At 39.4% G+C, this 23,175-nt stretch overlaps 1 pseudogene; it reads left to right on the top strand.

Annotated features, from left to right (window-relative positions):
• Positions 1-8,443: 8,443 nt before the first annotated feature.
• LOC112912548 (olfactory receptor 6C76-like) lies at positions 8,444-9,380 on the top strand (annotated as a pseudogene).
• The last annotated feature ends 13,795 nt before the right edge of the window (positions 9,381-23,175 follow it).

Below are 23,175 nucleotides of genomic sequence, written 5' to 3' on the forward strand. Positions count from 1 at the left end.
GAACTCTTGAAACTAAACAAGTCCATTGTGACATATGTTTTTCCACCCTCTTCTCAGATCTTGAGTCCCTCAGTTTTATGTGCAGATTGGATAGAAGTCAGGACCCAGGACTGAGAAACCATACATCAATAAGCAGTTTGATCCTTCTGGGATTGACCAATAACCCTCAAACACAGATTCTTATTTTTTACATTTCTACTTATCACCTACATGTTGGGTGTAACTGGAAACCTGACCATCATCATTCTCATAGTAGTGGATTCTCACCTTAAAACTGGAATGTGGAGGAGGGGAAAGATGGCGGAAGAGTAGGGTCCCCAAATCACCTGCCCCCACCAAATTACCTAGATAACCTTCAAATCATCCTGAAAATCTACGAATTCGGCCTGAGATTTAAAGAGAGACCAGCTGGAACGCTACAGTGAGAAGAGTTCGCGCTTCTATCAAGGTAGGAAGACGGGGAAAAGAAATAAAGACACAAAAGGCCTCCAAGGGGGAGGGGCCCCGCGAGTGTCCCAAGGACAGGAGAGCCCCGTCCCGGAGAAGCAGGAGCTGCACCAACCTTCCCGGGCGGAAAGGGGCCCGCAGGGAGTTAGAGCAGGACCCTAGGAGGGCGGGGATGCCCTCAGGCTCCCTGGGACACTAACAGACACCTGTGCACCCAGGAGAGTGCGCCGAGCTCCCTAAGGGCTGCAGCGCGCGGTGGGACCCGGAGCAGCTCGGAGGGGCTCAGGCAGCGGCTCCTCGGAGGGGGCTGCGGGGCGGGAGCGCGAATCCAACAGCGCAGGCCCCGGAGCACAGGGCGCCGGGACACAGCCCAGGATCCGGCCTCCCCCGGGACAGGCAGAGGCCGGGAGGGCCCAGGACAGCAAGGACGCTCCTGCCCCGAGCTGAGCAGATCAGTTCCCCGCCCCCGGAGCCTCCAGGCCCTGCAGACGGAGAGCCCCGGAGTTACTGCGGGAGCTGAATCCAGGTTTCCAGAGCTGGCCCCGCCACTGGGGTTGTTCCTCCAGGGGCCTCACGGGGTAAACAACCCCCACTGAGCCCTGCACCAGGCAGGGGCAGAGCAGCTCCCCCAAGAGCTAACACCTGACAATCAGCACAACAGGCCCCTCCCCCAGAAGACCAGATGGACGGACAAATTTCAGGGGAAATCAAGGGATTTAAAGTATACAGAATCAGAAGATAATCCCCCGTGGTTTTTTTTTTTTTTCTGATTGCTTCCCCCACTGCTTTTTTTCACCTTTCTTTCTTTTTCTCTTTTTTCTTTTTTTTCTTCCTTTTTTCTTTTTTCTTTTTCTCTTTTCTTTCCTTCTTTCTTTCCTCTCTATTTCTCCTTTTCCCAATACAACTTGTTTTTGACCACTCTGCACTGAGCAAAATGACTAGAAGGAAAACCACACCTCAAAAGAAAGAATCAGAAACAGTCCTCTCTGCCACAGAGTTACAAAATCTGGATTACAATTCAATGTCAGAAAACCAATTCAGAAGCACTATTATACAGCTACTGGTGGCTCTAGAAAAAAGCATAAAGGACTCAAGAGACTTCATGACTGCAGAATTCAGATCCAATCAGGCAGAAATTAAAAATCAATTGAATGAGATGCAATCCAAACTAGAAGTCCTAACGACGAGGGTTAACGAGGTGGAAGAACGTGTGAGTGACAAAGAAGACAAGTTGATGGCAAAGAGGGAAACTGAGGAAAAAAGAGACAAACAGTTAAAAGACCATGAAGATAGATTAAGGGAAATAAGCGACAGCCTGAGGAAGAAAAACCTACGTTTAATTGGGGTTCCCGAGGGCGCCGAAAGGGACAGAGGGCCAGAATATGTATTTGAACAAATCCTAGCTGAAAACTTTCCTAATCTGGGAAGGGAAACAGGCATTCAGATCCAGGAAATAGAGAGATTCCCCCCCCCCTAAAATCAATAAAAACCGTTCAACACCTCGACATTTAATAGTGAAGCTTGCAAATTCCAAAGATAAAGAGAAGATCCTTAAAGCAGCAAGAGACAAGAAATCCCTGATATTTATGGGGAGGAGTATTAGGGTAACAGCAGACCTCTCCACAGAGATCTGGCAGGCCAGAAAGGGCTGGCAGGATATATTCAGGGTCCTAAATGAGAAGAACATGCAACCAAGAATACTTTATCCAGCAAGGCTCTCATTCAGAATGGAAGGAGAGATAAAGAGCTTCCAAGACAGGCAGCAACTGAAAGAATATGTGACCTCCAAACCAGCTCTGCAAGAAATTTTAAGGGGGACTCTTAAAATCCCCCTTTAAGAAGAAGTTCAGTGGAACAATCCACAAAAACAAGGACTGAATAGATATCATGATGACACTAAACTCATATCTTTGTATAGTAACTCTGAACGTGAACGGGCTTAATGACCCCATCAAAAGGCACACGGTTTCTGACTGGATAAAAAAGCGGAGCCATCTATTTGCTGTATACAAGAGACTCATTTTAGACAAAAGGACACCTACAGCCTGAAAATAAAAGGTTGGAGAATCATTTACCATTCAAATCCCCCTCAAAAGAATGCAGGGGTAGCCATCCTTATATCAGATCAACTAAAATTTACCCCGAAGACTGTAGTGAGAGATGAAGAGGTACACTATCTCATACTTAAAGGATCTATCCAACAGGAGGACTTAACAATCCTCAATATATATGCCCCAAATGTGGGAGCTGCCAAATATTTAAATCAATTAATAACCTAAGTGAAGAAATACTTTGATAATAATACACTTATACTTGGTGACTTCAATCTAGCTCTTTCTACCCTCGATAGGTCTTCTAAGTACAACATCTCTAAAGAAACGAGAGCTTTAAATGTTACACTGGACCAGATGGATTTCACAGATATATCTACAGAACTTTACATCCAATCTCAATGGAATACACATTCTTCTCAAGTGCACATGGATTTTTGCCAGAATAGACCGCATACTGGGTCACAAATCAGGTCTGAACCAATACAAAAAGATTGGGATCGTCCCATGCATATTCTCAGACCATAATACCTTGAAATTAGAACTAAATCACAACAAGAAGTTTGGAAGGACCTCAGACACGTGGAGGTTAAGGACCATCCTGCTAAAAGATGAAAGGGTCAACCAGGAAATTAAGGAAGAATTTAAAAGATTCATGGAAACTAATGAGAATGAAAATACAACTGTTCAGAATCTTTGGGATGCAGCCTAAGAACTCCTGAGGGGTAAATATATCGCAATACAAGCACCCATTCAAATACTGGAAAGAACTCAAATACAAAAGCTAACCTTGCACATAGAGGAGCTAGAGAAAAAAACAGCAAATAGATCCTGCACCCAGCAGAAGAAGAGAGTTAAGATTCAAGCAGAACTGAACGAAATCGAGACCAGAAGAACTGTGGAACAGATCAACAGAACCAGGAGTTGGTTCTTTGAAAGAATTAATAAGATAGATAAACCATTAGGCAGCCTTATTAAAAAGAAGAGAGAGAAGACTAAAATTAATAAAATCATGTGTGAGAAAGGAGAGATCACTACCAACATCAAGGAAATACAAATGATTTTAAAAACATATTATGAACAGCTATACGCCAATAAATTATGCAATCTAGAAGAAATGGACACATTCCTGGAAAGCCACAAACTACCAACACTGGAGCAGGAAGAAATAGAAAACCTGAACAGGCCCATAACCAGGGAGGAAATTGAAGCAGTCATCAAAAACCTCCCAAGACACCAAAGTCCAGAGCCAGATGGCTTCCCAGGGGAATTCTATCAAACGTTTAAAGAAGAAATCATACCTATTCTAGTAAAGCTGTTCGGAAAGACAGAAAGAGATGGAGTACTTCCAAATTCGTTCTATGAGGCCAGCATCACCTTAATTCCGAAACCAGACAAAGACCCCACCAAACAAGGAGAATTACAGACCAATATCCCTGATGAACATGGATGCAAAAATTCTCAACAAGATACTAGCCAATAGGATCCAACAGTACATTAAGAAAATTATTCACCATGACCAAGTAGGATTTATCCCTGGGACACAAGGCTGGTTCAACACTCGTAAAACAATGTGATTCATCATATCAGCAAGGGAAAACCCAAGAACCGAAAGAAACAGTCAACAAAACTAAAAGATAACCTACAGAATGGGAGATGATATTTGCAAATGATGTATCAGGTAAAGGGCTAGTATCCAAGATCTATAAAAAACTTATGAAACTCAACAGCAAAGAAACAAACAATCCAATCATGAAAGGGGCAAAGACATGAAGAGAAATCTCACAGAGGAAGACATAGACATGGACAACACACACATAAGAAAATGCTCCGCATCACTTGCCATCAGGGAAATACAAATCCAAACCACAATGACATCCCCCTCATACCAGTGAGAATGGGGAATATTAACAAGGCAGGAAACCACAAATGTTGGAGAGGATGTGTAGAAAGGGGAAGCCTCCTGCACTGTTGGTGGGAACTTGAACTGGTGCAGCCGCTCTAGAAAACTGTGTAGAGGTTCCTCAATGTGTTCAATATAGATCAGCCCTACGACTGAGCAATTTCACTGCTGGGTATTTACCCCAAAGATGCCGATGCAGTGTAACGCCAGGACACCTGCACCCCGATGTTTATAGCAGCAATGTCCACCATAGCCAAACTGTGGATGGAACCTCTGTGTCCATCAAAAGATCAACAGATAAAGAAGATGTGTGTACACACACACAATGGAATATTCCTCAGCCATTAGAAACGACAAATACCTACCTTTTACTTCGACGTGGATGGAACTGGAGGGTATTATGCTTAGTGAAATAAGTCAATCAGAGATGGACAAACCGTATATGGTCTCATTCACTTGGGGAATATAAAATATAGTGAAAGGTAATAAAGGGGAAAGGAGAAACAAGAGCTTTAAATGACACACTGGACCAGGTGGATTTCACAGATATTTACAGAACTTTACATCCAAACGCAACTGAATACACATTCTTCTAAAGTGCACCTGGAACTTTCTCCAGAATGGACCACAAACTGAGTCACAAATCAGGTCTCAACTGATACCAAAATATTTGGATTGTCCCCTGCATATTTTTAGGCCATAGTGCTTTGAAACTGGAACGAAACCACAAGAATTTTGGAAGGGTTTCAAACACGTGGAGGTTAGTGACCATCCTGCTAAAAGTTGAAAGGGTCAACCTGGAAATTAGAAAAGAATTAAAAAGATTCATGGAAACTAATGAAAATGAAGATACAACCATTCAAAATCTTTGGGTACAGCAAAAGCAGTTCTGAGGGGGAAAGACATTAAAATCCTCCCTCAAAGCATTGGCCGAGAAGTCATCAAACTCTCCCTCTTTGCAGATGACATAATACTGTACGTGGAAAACCCCATATACTCCACTCCAAGATTGCTAGAACTCATACAGCAATTTGGCAGCATGGCAGGATACAAAATCAATGCCCAGACGTCAGTGGCATTTCCATACACTGAGACTGAAGAAAGAGAAATTATTGAGTCAATCCCATTTACAATTGCACCCGAATGCATGAGATACCTAGGAATAAACCTAAGCAAAGAGGTAAAGGATCTCTACCCTAAGAACTACATAACACTTCTGACAGAAATTGAGGAGGACACAAAGAGATGGAAAAATATTCCATGCTCATGGATTGGAAGAATTAATATTGTGAAAATATCTGTGCAACCAGGTCAGTTTATACCTTCAATGCAATCCCTATGTAAATGTCATGATATTTCTTCAGAGAGTTAGAACAAATAATAGAATTGTGTGGAATCAGAAAAGACCCTGAATAGTCAGGAGAATATGAGAAAGAATACTAGAGCCGGGAGCATCACAATGCCAGATTTCAAGTTGTAGTTCAAAGCTCTGATTATCAAGACAGTATGGTACTGACACAAAAACCCTGTGATCAAGACCTGAGCTTATATCAAAAGTCAGATCTTTAATGGACTGAGCCAACCTGGTGTCCCCATATAGTTGTTTAGCTCAATTAAAGAAACATTCCCTATGGAATTTTTAGTTGGAATGCTATGTTTCAAAAGTCTTCAGTAATTCTAAAATTATTTCATAAGCCGTAGAACTAAGTGCTTATTTCTCTTTTAAAGATTTTATTTATTCATAAGAGAGAGAGAAAGAGAGAGAGAGAGAGGGAGAGAGAGAGAGAGAGAGAGAGAGAGAGATGCAGAGAGACAGGCAGAGGGAGAAGCAGGCTCCATACAGGAAACCTGATGCAGGACTTGATCCTGGGTCTCCAGGATCACGCCCTGGGCTGAAGGGAGCGCTAAACCGCCGAGCCACCAAGGCTGCCCGCTTTCTTCTCAGTAGTCTCTGCCCATTTCCCTGTCATATAGTAAACCGATTCCCCAGAGTGTTAGAAGTGATACAAGGTATAGGAATATGAACATTAGAAAATGTATGTTTGGTTTTGCCTGGATTCTCTCCTCCCCCAAATACCTCGTCATTATCCTGCTGGATAATATTTTTAGACCTCTCCTGGGACACGAGTCCCATAATAAACCTATTAAAATATACTAACTAAAGTTGATCTTGTGCATGATTCATCAATACCCTATTACTATTTTCCCATAAGTCATTAAGAATTTATCTCAAAGGATGTTTCTGAAATAAAAAAGAAATATTTCCATAGAAAAATACATTAGAGGTGCTAGGTTTACCTTTTCCTCAGGAAAATAAATGGAAATCGCCCGCTGTGAAATAGTAGAATAGCTTATCAAAAAATAATTCTAGGTTCTTTTTCTTTTATGACTTTTATCTGAAGATTTGATATTATGATAGCAGGTGGAATATTTCAGGATTCTAGATTTGAGACGATGTTGAGGTAAAACATGAAAAAAATTCTATTTTTAGAATGGAAACATCTATTTCTATTAGATGTTTTGGGGTGAAACATCTAGGTTTTTATAAAGAAATACACAGCTTTGTGGGAAGGCAGTGAAAATAGTTATTTCTCCAGGAAGCATTAGCCTACCACTTGTTTTTTTATTTAACATAATTGAGTACATTAGTTTTCATTCAATATTTCACATTAACCATCAGTCTTTTGATAAAGTTTAAGTATTCTCAGTTTTTATTTGTCAGATGTTTCAACTTCTATTCATTATATAGCAGAGAGTGGTGTGTTGAATATATATTTAATAGTTAAATTAATAAATTGAATTGTAAAAATATTTTAAATGGTCATTTTTACCAATTAACTGAAATATGTGGAACATGGCATATTTTCCTTAATATGGGTACATTTATACTTTAGAAAGACTTGATGGATAGTCCTGGTGTGGTGTCCAAGATAGTTCTAAATAATCTATGCAAAGTGTTTGTATCTAATTTCTATATATGAGTTCTTCTGAACTTCATTAACAGTATTTTGTGAACATATTCTTAGATGTTCAACTGTTAACTAGATTTTAAAAAACTATTAGGAATTTTTAAATAATGAAGCGAAAATGACAGTTAATTAAATTTCATATAAAGATACCTTTCTTTAAAATTTTAATTCCAACATAGTTAATATACCGTGCCATATTATTTTCAGGTGTACAATGCAGTGATTCAACAATCCCATTCATCATCGAGTGCTCAGCATAACAAGAGCATTCCTTAATCCCTATCACCTATTTCACCCATCTCCCCACCTCCCCTCTGGTAACCATCAGATTGTTCCTATAGTTAAGAGTCTGTTTCATGGTTTAGAAAGACATCATATTTTTAAAGAATCAAGAATAAAGATAGGAGTCCAAAGGCTCAATTAGTATCTGAAAATAGAATGTATAACGGCTTGAGAAAATATGGGTACTACTTATATAAACTATTTGTTTAATACAAATACAAGTTCAGAATGCAACATTAGAATGACCTGATCTCTGAATTTTTGCAATGAACATGGCAAATAAACTGATAGAGGTAGTATTCAGTACTTCCCAAAAAGAACCCTCAGAATTTTCACTAGAAAGTATTAATTAGGGTTGGGTTGATCACTAATTTCCATCAGCAGTAGGAATTTTATGCTCAGAAAAGATGACATAAGAAAAACATAATGTCTTCTATATTTTGGGGGGGGAGGGAAGTGAAGCATGAGAAGAGCTCATGCCCAATGAGTACAGTTCCCATGTAACATTTGTAAAAAAATGGAGGCAGGGTAAACATGTAGCAGAGAACTAGAGGACATTATTCTAAGTAATAAGATTGATATTAAACACAGAAGGCATACCCATAAAATATATAAAAGAAATGGGGAAAATGAAGAATGTATTTATAGAAGAAAAAATTTTAAGCTGCGAGGTACTTTTTGTGAAAATAACATTTAAAAAATAGGGGCAGATATTTAAGCTTGTCTAACTGATTTATTATTGTCTGCATTGATTTTCTCAGTAAGATTTGTGAAAGCTCAACCACCCAGAAATGAATAATAGAACACCAGTGACCAACTTCATCCTCCTGGGTCTGACCGATAATCCAGAAATACAGGCTGTAATTTTCCTCTTTCTATTTCTCACCTACGTACTGAGTGTTACTGGAAATCTCACCATCATCATTCTTACCCTGCTGGATTCCCACCTGGAGACTCCCATGTATTTTTTCCTCTGAATTTCTCCTTAGAAATTTCATTCACTTCTGTCTGTAATCCTAGATTTTTGATCAGCATCGTAACTGGAGACAAATCTATTTCCTATAATGCTTGTGCAGCTCAGCTATTTTTCTTTATCCTCCTTGGCTAACCAGAGTTTTTTCTTCTGGCTGATATGACCTATGATCGTTATGTGGCTATCTGCAAGCCTCTCCATTACACAACCATCATGAGTAACAAGATTTGCTACCAGCTTGTAGTCAGCTCTTGGGTGGCTGGTTTCTTGGTAATCTTCCCACTACTAGCCATGGGTCTGCAGTTGGATTTCTGTGACTCCAATGTCATTGACCACTTCACCTGTGATTCTGCTCCTTTACTCCAAATGTCTTGCACAGACACAAGTACTCTAGAGCTCATGAGCTTTGTTTTAGCCATACTTACTCTTATGTCCACTTTGATGTTAGTAATTCTCTCCTACTCTTACATCCTTAGAACAATTCTGAAAATCCCTTCAACTCAACAAAGAAAAAAGGCCTTCTCAACCTGCTCCTCCTGTAAGATGTTGTCTCTATCTCTTATGGGAGCTGCATCTTCATGTACGTCAAAACATCAGCAAAGGAAGGGGTTGCTTTGACAAAAGGCGTGGCTATGCTCAATACCTCTGTTGCTCCTATGCTGAATCCATTTATTTACACTTTAAGGAACCAGCAGGTGAAAGAAGCATTTAAGGACATTGTGAGAAAGATACTTTACTCAAAACCATTGATCTGATCGTAATTTATAACTAAAATATTGTGAAAAATTTAAAGTGGGAAACCTCAATCAAGCCGACTTTGGATGCTAGAAGAGGGAGCTGGAAGGGGGGAGATATACCACTCAATATCAACTACAGGAAGAATTGTCAGTCGCAGACCTAAGCAGAAAAATGGAGGGCAGGAAACAATCATCAATTACAGGCCCAAAAGAGGAAAGATGTACACTGATTCTCTAACAATAAATCAACTACTCTTGCAATTCAGCTGGTGAGAGATCATCATCACCCTAAATATTTGCTTTTCTCAATAAACTTTTTAAAAAAGATTTTATTTATTTATTCATAGAGACACACACAGAGAGAGGCAGAGACACAGGCAGAGGGAGAAGCAGGCTCCATGCAGAGAGCCCGACGTGGGACCCATCCCAGGTCTCCAGGATCACGCCCTGGGCTGCAGGCGACGCTAAACCGCTGCACCACCGGGGCTGCCCTCTCAATAAACTTTTGTTCAGAGCAACTCTTCCCAACCTCCACCTTCTTCTCCAGAAAATAACATTCTTCTTCTTTGTTGGATTTGCCCATAGCTTTCATGACCCAAACGGTAATTCTCTGTTATTCGTTATTCCCAAATAAACCCATTTTTTTTTCTGGTAAAATAACCAGCTGTTTTGTTTTTAAGGTTAATACTATACACACAGCAATTTTACTGGAGAACCAATAGATAATTTATTGTTTTACTTCTTCTCTCTGAGTTTTATCACTTCTCAGGAATACAGTTATTTATGGTATTTTGGATTCAGTGTGCCTATATTACAAGTTCTCTTTATATGAATTTAAGCACAAAATCATCATGGAATGATCTGTAATGTTTTCCCATGACATGATACAAAGAAATGACTGAATCACTTCTTATATAAATATATATGCTTCAAGTATTATATATGTGTTAATATTTATCCCTGCATCATTTATTCAAAAAGCATATGGCATTAGTATTTTTAGTTATTAAATCATATGTATATTGATTGCCAACATTTATCATAACACCCAGTGCTCATCCCGCCAAGTGCCCCCCTTAGTGCCCATCACACAGTCACCCCAACCCCCCGCCCACCTCTCCATATATATGTATGTGTGTATATGTATATTATATAAACTCTGTCATTAAGAACAAATTTCGCGAGTGAAGAAATTTTTTAATTGGAATTATTACTTAAAGGAAAGACAATATGTAACCACCCTTCTATTAATCATAATAAAGACAACTATCATCATTTGGTTTGGTAATGAAGCCCTCTAGGGACCTTTACCCAAGCCCGTGGTTTATGAGTATATATAAACATACATCTTAGCCAATAGTATTGTTTGTTCTCTAAATTGTCTCAGTCTAATTTTGATAAGAGTCACCTATTTTAGTATATGGGATTATATTGTTGCCTATCGCACATAAAAATAAGCCATCTCCCCTTGCTTAAAAAAGGGAGGGAAATAGTTCTTAGGCAAAGAAAATACCATCCAATTTTACTAGTCAACTTCATTTGGCCTATTTGGTTGTATGCAAAGCACACATAACTTTCAGATTAGATAGATTCAGATAAAGGCCAAGTCCACCTAAGGATGCATATTGACACTCTGTAAACGGTGGCATCCTCTTGGTACATTTATTTATGAAAGTGAAATGCCAGCTGCTTACCTTGTCCAAGTGACATATCTGATCATATTTGGATGCTACCAACCACAATCATACACACACACACACACACACACATATATCACAATATAAATTTAATCACTTAAAAATTATTAAAGTGATTAATGGTTACTAGTGTCTGGGATTTTCAGGTGCCTTGTGGGAAGTAGCCACACTCTTATCATCAGCATACTAAGACACTGAGAAAAATAGGATGATATAGATAATATATATCATTGTTCCTTTTTCATTTTTTTGTTCCTTTCTTTTTACGTAGACATGAAGATACATAATGAATCATCCCTTCACCTAAAAGCATCTTTGACAAGTCTAATTGTTATAGACCAAATGTATTTCTAAGTTATACTGCTAAATTCTGGCTTCAAAGTATTGTGTGTGCTTTTATGATATGCTTAACTTCCTTTAAATGACTTCTACCAAGCTTATTTAAGCGCTCAGTCTCTAGGTTTTATTTTAACTATGAAGTTGCATGAATTTTTATTTGATTGATTTTTTATTTACTTGACGAGCACAAATTAAGTCACCTAAAGCTTATTTCAGGAGCCCAATAAATATTTGATATTATTATATCATATAATCTCTGTTATTTAGAACACCCTTCATCCCTCAAGTTGAAGAACCATATTCCTTTTTTTGATTGGAGTTCAATTTGCCAGCATTTAGCATAACATCCAGTGCTCATCCCACCAAGTGCACCCCTCAGTGCCCATTACACAGTCACCACAAGCCCTGGCCACCTGCCTTTCCACTACCTCTTGTTTGTTTCCCAGATGTAGGTGTCTAAATTTTTGTCACCCTCATAGATATTTTCACTCATTTTATCTCCTTTATCCTTTATTCCCTTTCATTAATTTTTATATTCCCCAAATGAATGAGACCATGTAATTATTGTCATTCTCTAATTGATTTGTTTCACTCAGCATAATACACTCCAATTCTGTCCATGTTGAAGCAAATGGTGGGTATTTCTCATTTCTAATGGCTGAGGAATATTACATTATACACATAGACCATATCTTCTTTATCCATTCATCTGTTGATGGACATCAAGGCTCCTTCCACAGTTTGGCTATTGTGGACATTGCTGCTAGAAACACCAGGGTGCAGGTGTCCTGGCATTTCACTACATCTGTATCTTTGGGGTAAACCCCAGCAGTGCAATTGCTGTGTCATAGGAGAGATCTATTTTTAACTCTGTGAGGAACCTCCACACAGTTTTCCAGAGTGGCTACACCAGTTCACATTCCCACCAACAGGGCAAGAGGGTTCCCCTTTCTCCACATCCTCTCCAGCATTTGTTATTTCCTGTCTTGTTACTTTTCACCATTCTCACTAGTGTGAGGTGGTATTTCATTGTGGATTTGATTTGTATTTCCCTGATGGCAGTGCTGTGGAGCATTTTCTCATGTGCTTGATGGCCATATCTAGGTCTTCCTATGTGAGATTTCTGTTCATGTCTTTTGCCCATTTCATTGATGGATTGTGTTTCTTTGCAGTTGAGTTTCATAAGTTCTTTATAGATCTTGGATACTAGTCCTTTAACTAATATGTCATTTGAAAATCTCTTCTCCCATTCTGTAGTTGTCCTTTAGTTTTGTAGACTGTTTCTTTTGCTGTGCAGAAGCTTCGTATCTTGATTAAGTCCCAATAGTTCATTTCTTTTAATAATAAATATATTTTATTGGTGTTCAATTTGCCAACATACAGAATAACACATTCCGACCAACGTGTAAGAGGGTTCCCTTTTCTCCGCATCCTCTCCAACATTTTTGGTTTCTTGCCTTGTTAATTTTCCCCATTCCCACTGGTGTGAGGTGGTATCTCATTGTTGTTTTGATTTGTATTTCCCTGATGGCAAGTGATGCAGAGCATTTTCTCATTTGTGTGTTGGCCATGTCTATGTCGCCCTTTGTAAGATTTCTGTTCATGTCTTTTGCCCATTTCATGATTGGATTGTTTGTTTCTAAGGTGTTGAGTTTAATAAGTTCTTTACAGATCTTGGAAACTAGCCCTTTATCTGATATGTCATTTGCAAATATGTTTTCCCATTCTGTAGGTTGTCTTTTAGTTTTGTTGACTGTATCCTTTGCTGTGCAAAAGCTTCTTATCTTGATGAAGTCCCAATAGGTCATTTTTGCTTTTCTTTCTTTTGCCTTCATGGATGTATCTTGCAAGAAGTTACTGTGGCCGAGTTCAAAAAGGGTGTTGTCTGTGTTCTCCTCTAGGATTTTGATGGAATCTTGTCTCACATTTAGATCTTTCATCCATTTTGAGTTTATCTTTGTGTATGTTGTAAGAGAATGCTCTAGTTTCATTCTTCTACACGTCGAGTTGTCCCCACACCATTTATTGAAGAGACTATCTTTCTTCCAGTGGATAGTCTTTACTGCTTTGTCAAATATTAGTTGACCATAAAGCTGAGGGTCCACTTCTGACTTCTCTATTCTGTTCCATTGTTCTATGTGTTCGTTTTTGTGCCAGTACCACACTGTCTTGATGACCACAGCTTTGTAGTACAACCTGAAATCTGGCATTGTGATGCCCCCAACTCTGGGGTCTTTGGGGCTATTTGGGGTCTTTTCTGATTCCACACAAATCTTAAGGTGATTTGTTACAACTCTCTTAAGGAGGTACATAGTATTTTGATAAGGATTGCATTAAATGTGTAAATTGCCGTGGGTAGCATGGAAATTTTCACAATATGAATTCTTCCAATCCAGGAGCATGGAATATTTTTCCATCTCTTTGTGTCTTCCTCAATTTCTTTCAGAAGTGTTCTGTAGTTTTTAGGGTATCGATACTTTACCTCTTTGGTTAGGTTTATTCCTCGGTGTCTTATGCTTTTGGGTGCAATTGTAAATGGGATTGACTCCTTCTTTTCTCTTTCTTCAGTCTCATTGTTAGTGTATAGAAATGCCACTGACTTCTGGGCATTGATTTTGTATCCTGCCACACTGCCAAATTGCTGTATGAGTTCTAGCAATCTTGGGGTAGAATCTTTCTGTATTTCTACATGCAGTGTCATGTCATCTGAGAAGAGGGAGTGTTTGACTTCTTTGCCGATTTGAATGCCTTTTATTTCATTTTGTTGCCTGATTGCTGAGGCTAGGACTTCTAGTACTATGTTGAATAGCAGTGGTGAGAGTGGACATCCCTTTCGTGTTCCTGATCTGAGGGGAAAGGCTCCCAGTGCTTCTCCATTGAGGATGGTATTTTCTGTGGGCTTTTCATAGATGTTTTTTAAGATGCTTAGGAACGTTCCCTCTATCCCTCCACTCTGAAGAGTTTTGATCAGGAATGGATGCTGTATTTTGTCAATTGCTTTCTCTGCATCTATTGAGAGGATCATATGGTTCTTGTTTTTTCTCTTATTGATGTGATCTACCATTTTGATTGCTTTATGAGTGTTGTACCAACCTTGCATCCCGGGGATGAATCCCACTTGATCATGGTGAATAATCTTAATGGACTGTTTGATCCTACTGGCTAGTATCTTGTTGAGAATTTTTGCATCTGTGTTCATCAGGGATATTGGTCTATAAGTCTTTTTTATGGGATCTTTGTCTGGTTTTGAAATTCAGGTGATTCTGGCCTCATAGAAAGTGTTTGGAAATATGCCATCCCTTTCCACATCTTTTGGAACAGCTTTAGTAGAATAGGTTTTGTTTCTTTTTTAAAGGTTTGGTAGAATTCCCCTGGGGTGCGATCTGGTCTTGGACTTCTGTGTCTTAGGAGGCTTTGGATGACTGCTTCAATTTCCTCCCTGCTTATTGGCCATTTCAGGTTTTCTATCTCTTCCTATTCCAGTTTTGGTAGTTTGTGATTTTCCAGAAATGCATCTATTTCTTCTAGATTACCTAACTTATTGGAGTATAGCTACTCATAATACATTTTAAAATCATTTGTAAGCCCTTGGTATTGGTTGTGATCTCTCCTTTTTCATTCGTGACTTTAAAAAAATATTTATTTATGAGACACACACACACACACACACAGAGAGAGAGAGAGAGAGAGAGAGAGGCAGGGACACAGGCAAAGGGAGAAGCAGGCTCCATGCATTCAGGTTCTCCGACTTGGGCCTCGATCTCAGGTCTCCAGGATCAGGCCCTAGACTCAAGGTGGAGCTATACCACAGAGCCACCTGGGCTGTCCTTCATTCATGACTTATTAATTAGAGTCTTCTCTCTTTTATTTTAAGTAAGGCTGGCTAAGGGTTTATCTATCTTATTAATTCTTTCAAAGAACCAACCCCTGGTTTTGTTGATCTGTTCTGCAGTTCTTCTGGTTTCTATTTCATTGAGCTGTGTTCAAATCTTTATTAACTCTCTTTTCTTCTTGGGGTAGGTTTTCTTTGCTGTTATTTCTCCAGTTCCTTTAGGGGCGAGGTTAGCTTGTGTATTTGAGTTTTTTCAATTTTTTTTTTTTTTTTTTTTTTTTAGTTTTTTCAATTTTTCAGGGAGGCTTGTATTGCGATGTATTTCCCACATCGGACTCCTTTTGCTGTTTTTCAAGATTTGAACAGTATCGTCATTTTCAGTAGTTTTCATGAATCTTTTTAATTCTTCTCTAATTTCCTGGGGGACCCGTTCATCTTTTAGCAGGATGCTCTTTAACCTCCTTGTGTTTGAGTTTCTTCCAAATTTCTTCTTGTGATTTAGTTCTAGATTCAAAGCATTGTGGTCTGAAAATATGCAAGGGACTACCCCAATCTTTTGGTATAGGTTGAGACCTGATTTGTGACCCAGTATGTGGTCTATTTTGGAGAAAGTTCCATGTGCACTGAAGAAGGATGTGTATTCAGTTGCATTGGCATGCAAAGTTCTGTAAATATCTGTGAAATCCACCTAGTCCAGTGTATCATTGAAAGCTCGTGTGTCTTTGGAGTTGTTGTGCTTAGAAGATCTGTCATTTGGAGAAAGCTCTGTCTTAAAGTCTCCCAGTATTAGTTTATTATTATCTAAGTATGTCTTAACTTTGGTTATTAGTTGATTGATATACTTGGCAGCTCCCACATTAGGGGCATAAATATTCATGATTGTTAGGTCCTCTTGTTGGATAGACCCTTTAAGTATGATATAGTGTCCCTCTTCATCTGTTACTACAGTCTTTGGGATAAACTTTAATTTATCTGATGTGAGGATCACTACCCCTGCTTTCCTTTCAGGACCATTTGAATGGCAAATGGTTCTCCAACCTTTCATTTTCAGGCTTTAGGTGTCCTTAGGTCTAAAATGAGTGTCTTCGAAACATCAAATAGTTGGGTCTTGCTTTTTTAACCAGTCTGAAACCCTGCATCTTTTGATGGGATCATTAAGCCCATTGACATTCAGAGGTACTGTTGAAAGATATGAATATAGTGTCATTATGATACCTATTCAGTCCCCGTTTTTATCGATTGTTTGTTTAGGCTTCGTCTTTCTTTAGAGGGTCCCCCTTAATATTTCTTGTGGAGCTTGTTAGGTGATCACATAATCTTTAGTTTCTGCATATCTCGGAAGCTCTTTATCTCTTCTTCTATTCTGAATGAGAGACTTGCTGGCTCTCTGGAGAGAGAACAAGTATTCTGGGTGGCATGTTCTTCTCCTTTAGGACCCTGGATATATCCTGCCAGCCTTTCCTGCCCTGCTGGGTCTCTGTGGAGAGGTCTGATATTAATATAATATTTCTTCTCATATAAGTTAGGGATCGCTTGTGTCTTGCAGCTTTAAGGATTTTCTCTTTATCTTTGGAATTTGCAGGTTTCACTATTAAATGTCGAGATGTTTTATGGTTTTTATTCATTTTGGTGGCCCCTTCTCTTTCTCCTGTATCTGAATGCCTGTTTCCTACCATAAATTAGGGATGTTCTCAGCTATGATATTTTCAAATATGCTTTCTGTCCCTATGTCCTTTCTGGTGCCCTCTGGACCCAATTAAACATAGACTTTTCTTTAAGAGGCTGTCATTTATTTCCCTTATCCTTTCCTCATGATCTTTTAATGTTTTTTTTCCCTCTTTTTGTCCTCAGCTTCCTTCCTTGCCATCAACTTGTCTTCTGTGTCACTCACTCTTTCTTCTACCTTTTAACCGTCATCCTTAAGACCTCCAGTTTGGATTGCATCTCATTTAATTGGTTTTTCATTTCGGCCTGATTTGATCTCAATTCTGCAGTCATGAAGTCTCTTGATTTTTTATGCTTTTTTCCAGAGCCACCAGTAGCTTTATAATTGTGCTTCTGTATTGGCCCACTGACATCGAATTGTAATCCATATTCTGTAACTAGGGGCAGAGAGTACTGTTTCTGATTCTTCCTTTTGTGGTGAGTTCTTCTTTCTACCCATTTTCCTCAGTGCAGAGTGGCTGTATGAACGGGCTTCATCAAGAATATCAACCACGACCTAAGTAAATTTGACTGTAGATAATTCAGCCAAGGTCAGAGACCAGAAATTGAAAACAAAGATGAGAACGAAATAAAACAAAAGGACCACTAAAATGAAAAACACATTTTACAACTAAGTAGTAAAAAATAAGGGGCCAGGAATCCTAGAGAAGAAGAGATAAAAAGGAAAAGAAAAGAAAAAGAAAGAAAAACGGGTATGAAAAAAGGGGGGTCCCAGGATTGAGAGATGGTGGTGGCGAAGAAGTTGTATTGGAGAGAGAATTTAGTCTACCTGAGGCGTTCTAAGGGGTGATCCTCTTGTTTCTGAGTATATTGTTTGGTATATTAGAAGATGCTTATTCCCGAATTTATATAAACCAGAAATATTTGTTTAAGGGCACAACATTGACCACCAAAATATAAATGAGATAAAAGAGGGGGCAGAATGGGAATTAGGCATCTCACAGGATGAACCAGCATAGTGTTACCACTTGGATCTGGTACGTGGTGGTCATATTTTAGAAGGTATTACCTTCTGCCATTGCAGAACAAAATGAGGCCAATAAAAGAAAAAACAGAAAACAAAAAGAGTATATGTTGTGTATCTCCCAAAATTAAGTTGAGTATGTTGAAGGGAATCTAGAAGTACAAAGTATATCTAGGACCTGTAATTGTAGAAATATCAAAGTCAAAAAGGAAGAAATTTAAAAATGAAGAGGTGGTAAAATATTGTAGTTAAGGTGGGAAAAGAGAAAAGAATTGGAAATTTACAGTCTGATATAAAAATGAGTTGTACTGGAAAAAGGAATAAAATAAAAAAGGAGGGATACCCTCTAGTTCTACATACTGTAAATCCCTTGACTTCCCCTGGAGCTTTCCAGTGCTGCTTGGTCAAGAACTTCCTCTTCCCCTGTCCTTCCAGCTGGCCGTCTGGGGGAGGGGCCTGTTGTGCGGACAATCAGGGTGTGCACCTGGGGGAGCTGCCCCACCCCCTGCCAGGTGCACGGCTCAGTGGGACCTGTTTATCCTGTGAGGCCCCTGTCCCCTGGTGGCCCCACTTTGTCCCAGGCACAGGGTGACACGAGGAAGAACAACAACACTGGGGGCGGCCGTGTCCCCAGCTCTGGAGTCAGCTCCCTGCAATAACGACTGCAGCTCCCAGTCAGCACTGGCCTGGATGCTCGGGGGATGGGAGGCGCTGACCTGCACAGCCTGGGGGCGCCTGATGTTCACTGTCCTGTGCCCTCCCTGCCTCCGCCTTTCCCGGGGGGAACGCCGGATCCTGGGCTGTGTCCTCTGGTGCCAGTGCTGCTAGAATCGCGCTCCCAGTCTGTGGCTCCTGAAGGCAGCCGGGCCCAGCCCCCTCCCCCCGGAGCAGCCTTCTCCCCAGGGCCCCGCCCTTCACCGAGCTGGGCCCACAGGCTGTCATGCTCTCCCCCAGCTGCACTTCCTCTGTTAGTGACCCTGGGAATGTGGAGGCCTCACTGCCCCTCCTGGGGTTCCCCCCGAGGTCCCTGCTGAGCCCCTTTCATCCGGGAAGCATCTGGTGCAAATTTTTAAAGTTCCTGCTTCCCCCGCGCAGGGCTCTCCTGTTGCAGAAGCTCCCGCCGGCCCCCTTAGCCCGTGTCCTTGTAGTGCCCTTCCTTCACTTGATTCTTTTTTATTTTTTTTTTCTGCCTTTTTTCTACCTTGTTAGAAGCGCAAACCCTTGTGTCTGCATCGTTCCAGCTGTTCTCTCTTTAAATCGCAGGTCGAATTCATAGGTTTTCATGATGATTTGAAAGTTACCTATGTAAGTTGGTGGAGACAGTGACTTGCGGACCCTACTCCTCCACCATCTTGCACCGCCCCCTTCCTTCAGGATTCTGAGAAACATACCATTTCTCCATAATGTCTTCAGTATCACACCATTTGTCACATGCGACTGGTGAGTGAGAATTTCAGAGGACACTTAGTACATTTTCACCCAGGAAAGGATACGAATGTTAATTCCTAAATAGGTTAAGAAGGTGGCATCCAATTATAATGGAAATTTAACTTTTTCTAAGGATAAAGTCACGAAAAAGTTGACGTGAATAAATATGTATTCCATTTCTGACAATGCTGAGCTAAGTGGTTCATATCAAACTATCTATTCTAAGTTTTTAAAAAGATTTTAAAAATGTTTTGAAATACAGTTAAATACTTTTCAATTAGGACGTATGCTGATACTAGAATTCAACAACAAGAAAATGTACAACTCAAACACTGGAGAGGGATTTGAACAGAGACTTCACCAAAAATGAAACACCGATGGCATAGAAGCACATAAAAAGATGTTCAAGATCATATATCATAAAGAAATTAGAAATTAAAGCATCAATGAGGCACTGCTTAAAACCTATTAAAAATGTTAAAATCCAAAACACTGACCACATCAAATGCTGGCAAGGATGTGTATCAACAGAAAAATCTCATTTATTGCAAAACTGTACAGCCACTTTGGAAAAGAGCTTGGTAATTTCTTAGACAGCAAAACATACTCTTGCTCTCACAGTCCAATAATTTACTCCTTAGTATTTACGCAAATGATTAGAAACTTACATTCACACAAAACTCCACATACTCATGTTTATAGCAGCTTTAATCATAATTGCTGAAACGTAGAAGCAACTAAGATATCTTTCAGTACATGAATGGATAAAATGTGGCACATCTAGACAATGGAATATTTATCACCCCTAAAAAGAAATGAGCTATCATGAAGAAACCTTAAAACCATATTTCTAAGTGAAAGAAGACAATCTGAAAAGGCTACATGCTATATGATTCTAACTATGTAACATTCTGGAAAAGGCCAGCTATGGAGATAGCAAAAAAAATCAGAGGTTACCAGGGGCTAGGAGAGAGGGAGAAAGCAATGAACTGGTGGATCATAGGGGATTTTTATGCCAGAGAATACGTCAATACAACAGTGCTGCATACGTCATCATACATTTGTCAGTACTCATAGAATGTACTGCACAAATATGAACTCTGGATTTCAGCTGCTTAAAAAAAGATAATAATATCCCCTCAATTAAGCATATGTAACTTTGAACAGTTCTTTTTTTAAACCAACATGTTTTCTTACAAGGGACACATCTGAAATATGTGCAGAAATTTCAAGTAAAAGCATAGAAAACATACAGAAAACATATACTGAGAAAAGAAAGCTTGTATAACTATGTTAATAATAATAAAAGCACATATCTTTCAAGATAAAAAAATCACTAAAGATAAAGATTTCATAATGACAAAATTTACACAGTTCAAGCAATTGTAAATTCAAAAGTCTTTAATAACAGAGATTTCAAAACACAGAAAAATCATTAGAACTTTCAAGAGAAATAGACAAATCCACAGTGAATATTCTAACAAACTCTTCTCAGTAACTGATAGAGAAAATAGATAATAATAAATATGTAAAAACTATAAAATATATCTTTAAGGATAAAACACTTGGCAAGTTTAATATGCAAATTAGAACTAATTGATACATGTAAAATACTACATCCAACTACTCCAGAATTGGTATTTTTAAAAAAAGATTTTATTTATTCATCTCACACACACACACACACACACACACACACTCACAGAGGCAGACACAGGCAGAGGGAGAAGCAGGCTCCATGCAGGGAACCCGATGTGGGACTCGATCCTGGGTCTCCAGGATCAGGCCCTGGGCTGAAGGTGGCGCTAAACCGCTGAGCCACCAGGGCTGCCCCACCCCGATGTTTCTAGCAGCAATGTCCACAATAGCCAAACTGTGGAAGGAGCCTCAGTGTCCATCGAAAGATGAATGGATAAAGAAGATGTGGTCTATGTATACAATGGAATATTACTCAGCCATTAGAATTGACAAATACCCACCATTTGCTTCGACGTGGATGGAACTGGAGGGTATTATGCTGAGTGAAGTAAGTAAATCGGAGAAGAGCAAACAGTGTATGTTCTCATTCATTTGGGGAATATAAATAATAGTGAAAGGGAATATAAGGGAAGGGAGAAGAAATGTGTGGGAAATATCAGAAAGGGAGACAGAACATAAAGACTCCTAACTCTGGGAAACGAACTAGGGGTGATAGAAGGGGAGGAGGGCGGGGGGTGGGGGTGACTGGGTGACGGGCACTGAGGGGGGCACTTGACGGGATGAGCACTGGGTGTTATTCTGTATGTTGGCAAATTGAACACCAATAAAAAATAAATTTATTATTAAAAAAAACAAGGAAATCAATTGTAATAGGAAATAGAGTGCACATAACTACACATAACATAAGCATACATAAAATAATTATAATTTTTGCCAGTAAACGTATAAGTAGTTTTGAAATCTCTACAAAATAATACAGCAAAAAATATAAAGTCTGAATACCCATATATTGATTACAAACTTTGAATCTCCAAAGAAAATTATCTCATAAAACTTCCAGAATATAACAATATTTGGTAAATATTTGAGAAATTTATACCGGTTCTCCACAGACATTTCCAGGTCATAGCCAAAGGAGATTTCATTTATTCATGAGAAATACAAAGAGAGAGGCAGAGACATAGGCAGATGGAGAAGCAGGTTCCATGCAGGGAGCCCGATCGGAACTCGATCCCAGGACCCCAGGATCATGACGTGACACTCAACCGCTGAGCCACCCAGGTGTCCCAAATACCATAATCTTGATAGATAACTTGATGATGATATTCTAAGGGGCTCTCAATGGCTGAACTCAAAATAAAATCCACAGAAAAAGGAGCTTGTTCATGAAGTGTATTCTGGTCAGCTTCCTGGGACCAAAAGAAGAACGAAGAGAACAAGTAGAAACTAAATGGCCCTTAAATTCCTCTATCAGGGATGAAGAAGGATATGATCAGAGATGGACAAACAGAGGTTTGTAAGGTACAGGTAATGTTCTGTTCCCTAACCTAGCTTGTGGATACCTCTACAATGATACGTTGTTTTGTACGCATGGTAGAGTTTTTTAAAATAAGTTTTATTTATTTTTTTTTATAAACTTATTTTTTATTAGTGTTCAATTTGCCAACATATAGAATAACACCCAGTACTCATCCCGTCAAGTGCCCCCGTCAGTGCCAATCACCCAGTCACCCCCACCCCCCACCCTCCTTTCCTTCCACCACCCCTAGTTCGTTTCCCAGAGTTAGGAATCTTTCATGTTCTGTCTCCCTTTCTGATATTTTCCACTCGTTTTTTCTCCCTTCCCTTACATTCCTTTTCTTCTTTTTTCAAATCCAACATATAAAGTCATAGTTTTCATACATCTTAAATTCATTGTTTATCCTCTTTCTATTCCCCAGACCAAAAATTTGAATACTTACTAACGTGAAAGAACATGCTTCAGGGCACCTGCGTGGCTCAGTCCATTAAGTGTCTGCCTTTGGCTCAGGTCATGATCTCAGGTCCAGGGATGGAATCAGGCTTCCTGCTCAGCAGGAGATCTGCTTCCCCCTCTTCCTCTGCCCCTTTCACCCCACCCCCATCCAACTCCTACCTCCCTCCTAGGAAGGATAAAAATCTCTCTTTCTCAATAAGTAAATAAAATCTTAAAAAAAGAACCTATTCCTATAATATATTGCCTCCCACAACATAAATCCTAAAAATAAATAAAACTTCATTGTGTGAAAAATATTAAAATGAAGAATAATTGTAAAAACAAATACTTGCCTCAATTAAAATATAAAGTGGAGATTAGGAAAAGACATAGAA

The sequence above is a fragment of the Vulpes vulpes genome, chromosome 16 (genome assembly GCF_048418805.1).
Source record: "Vulpes vulpes isolate BD-2025 chromosome 16, VulVul3, whole genome shotgun sequence".
In the NCBI taxonomy this organism is placed as follows: domain Eukaryota; kingdom Metazoa; phylum Chordata; class Mammalia; order Carnivora; family Canidae; genus Vulpes; species Vulpes vulpes.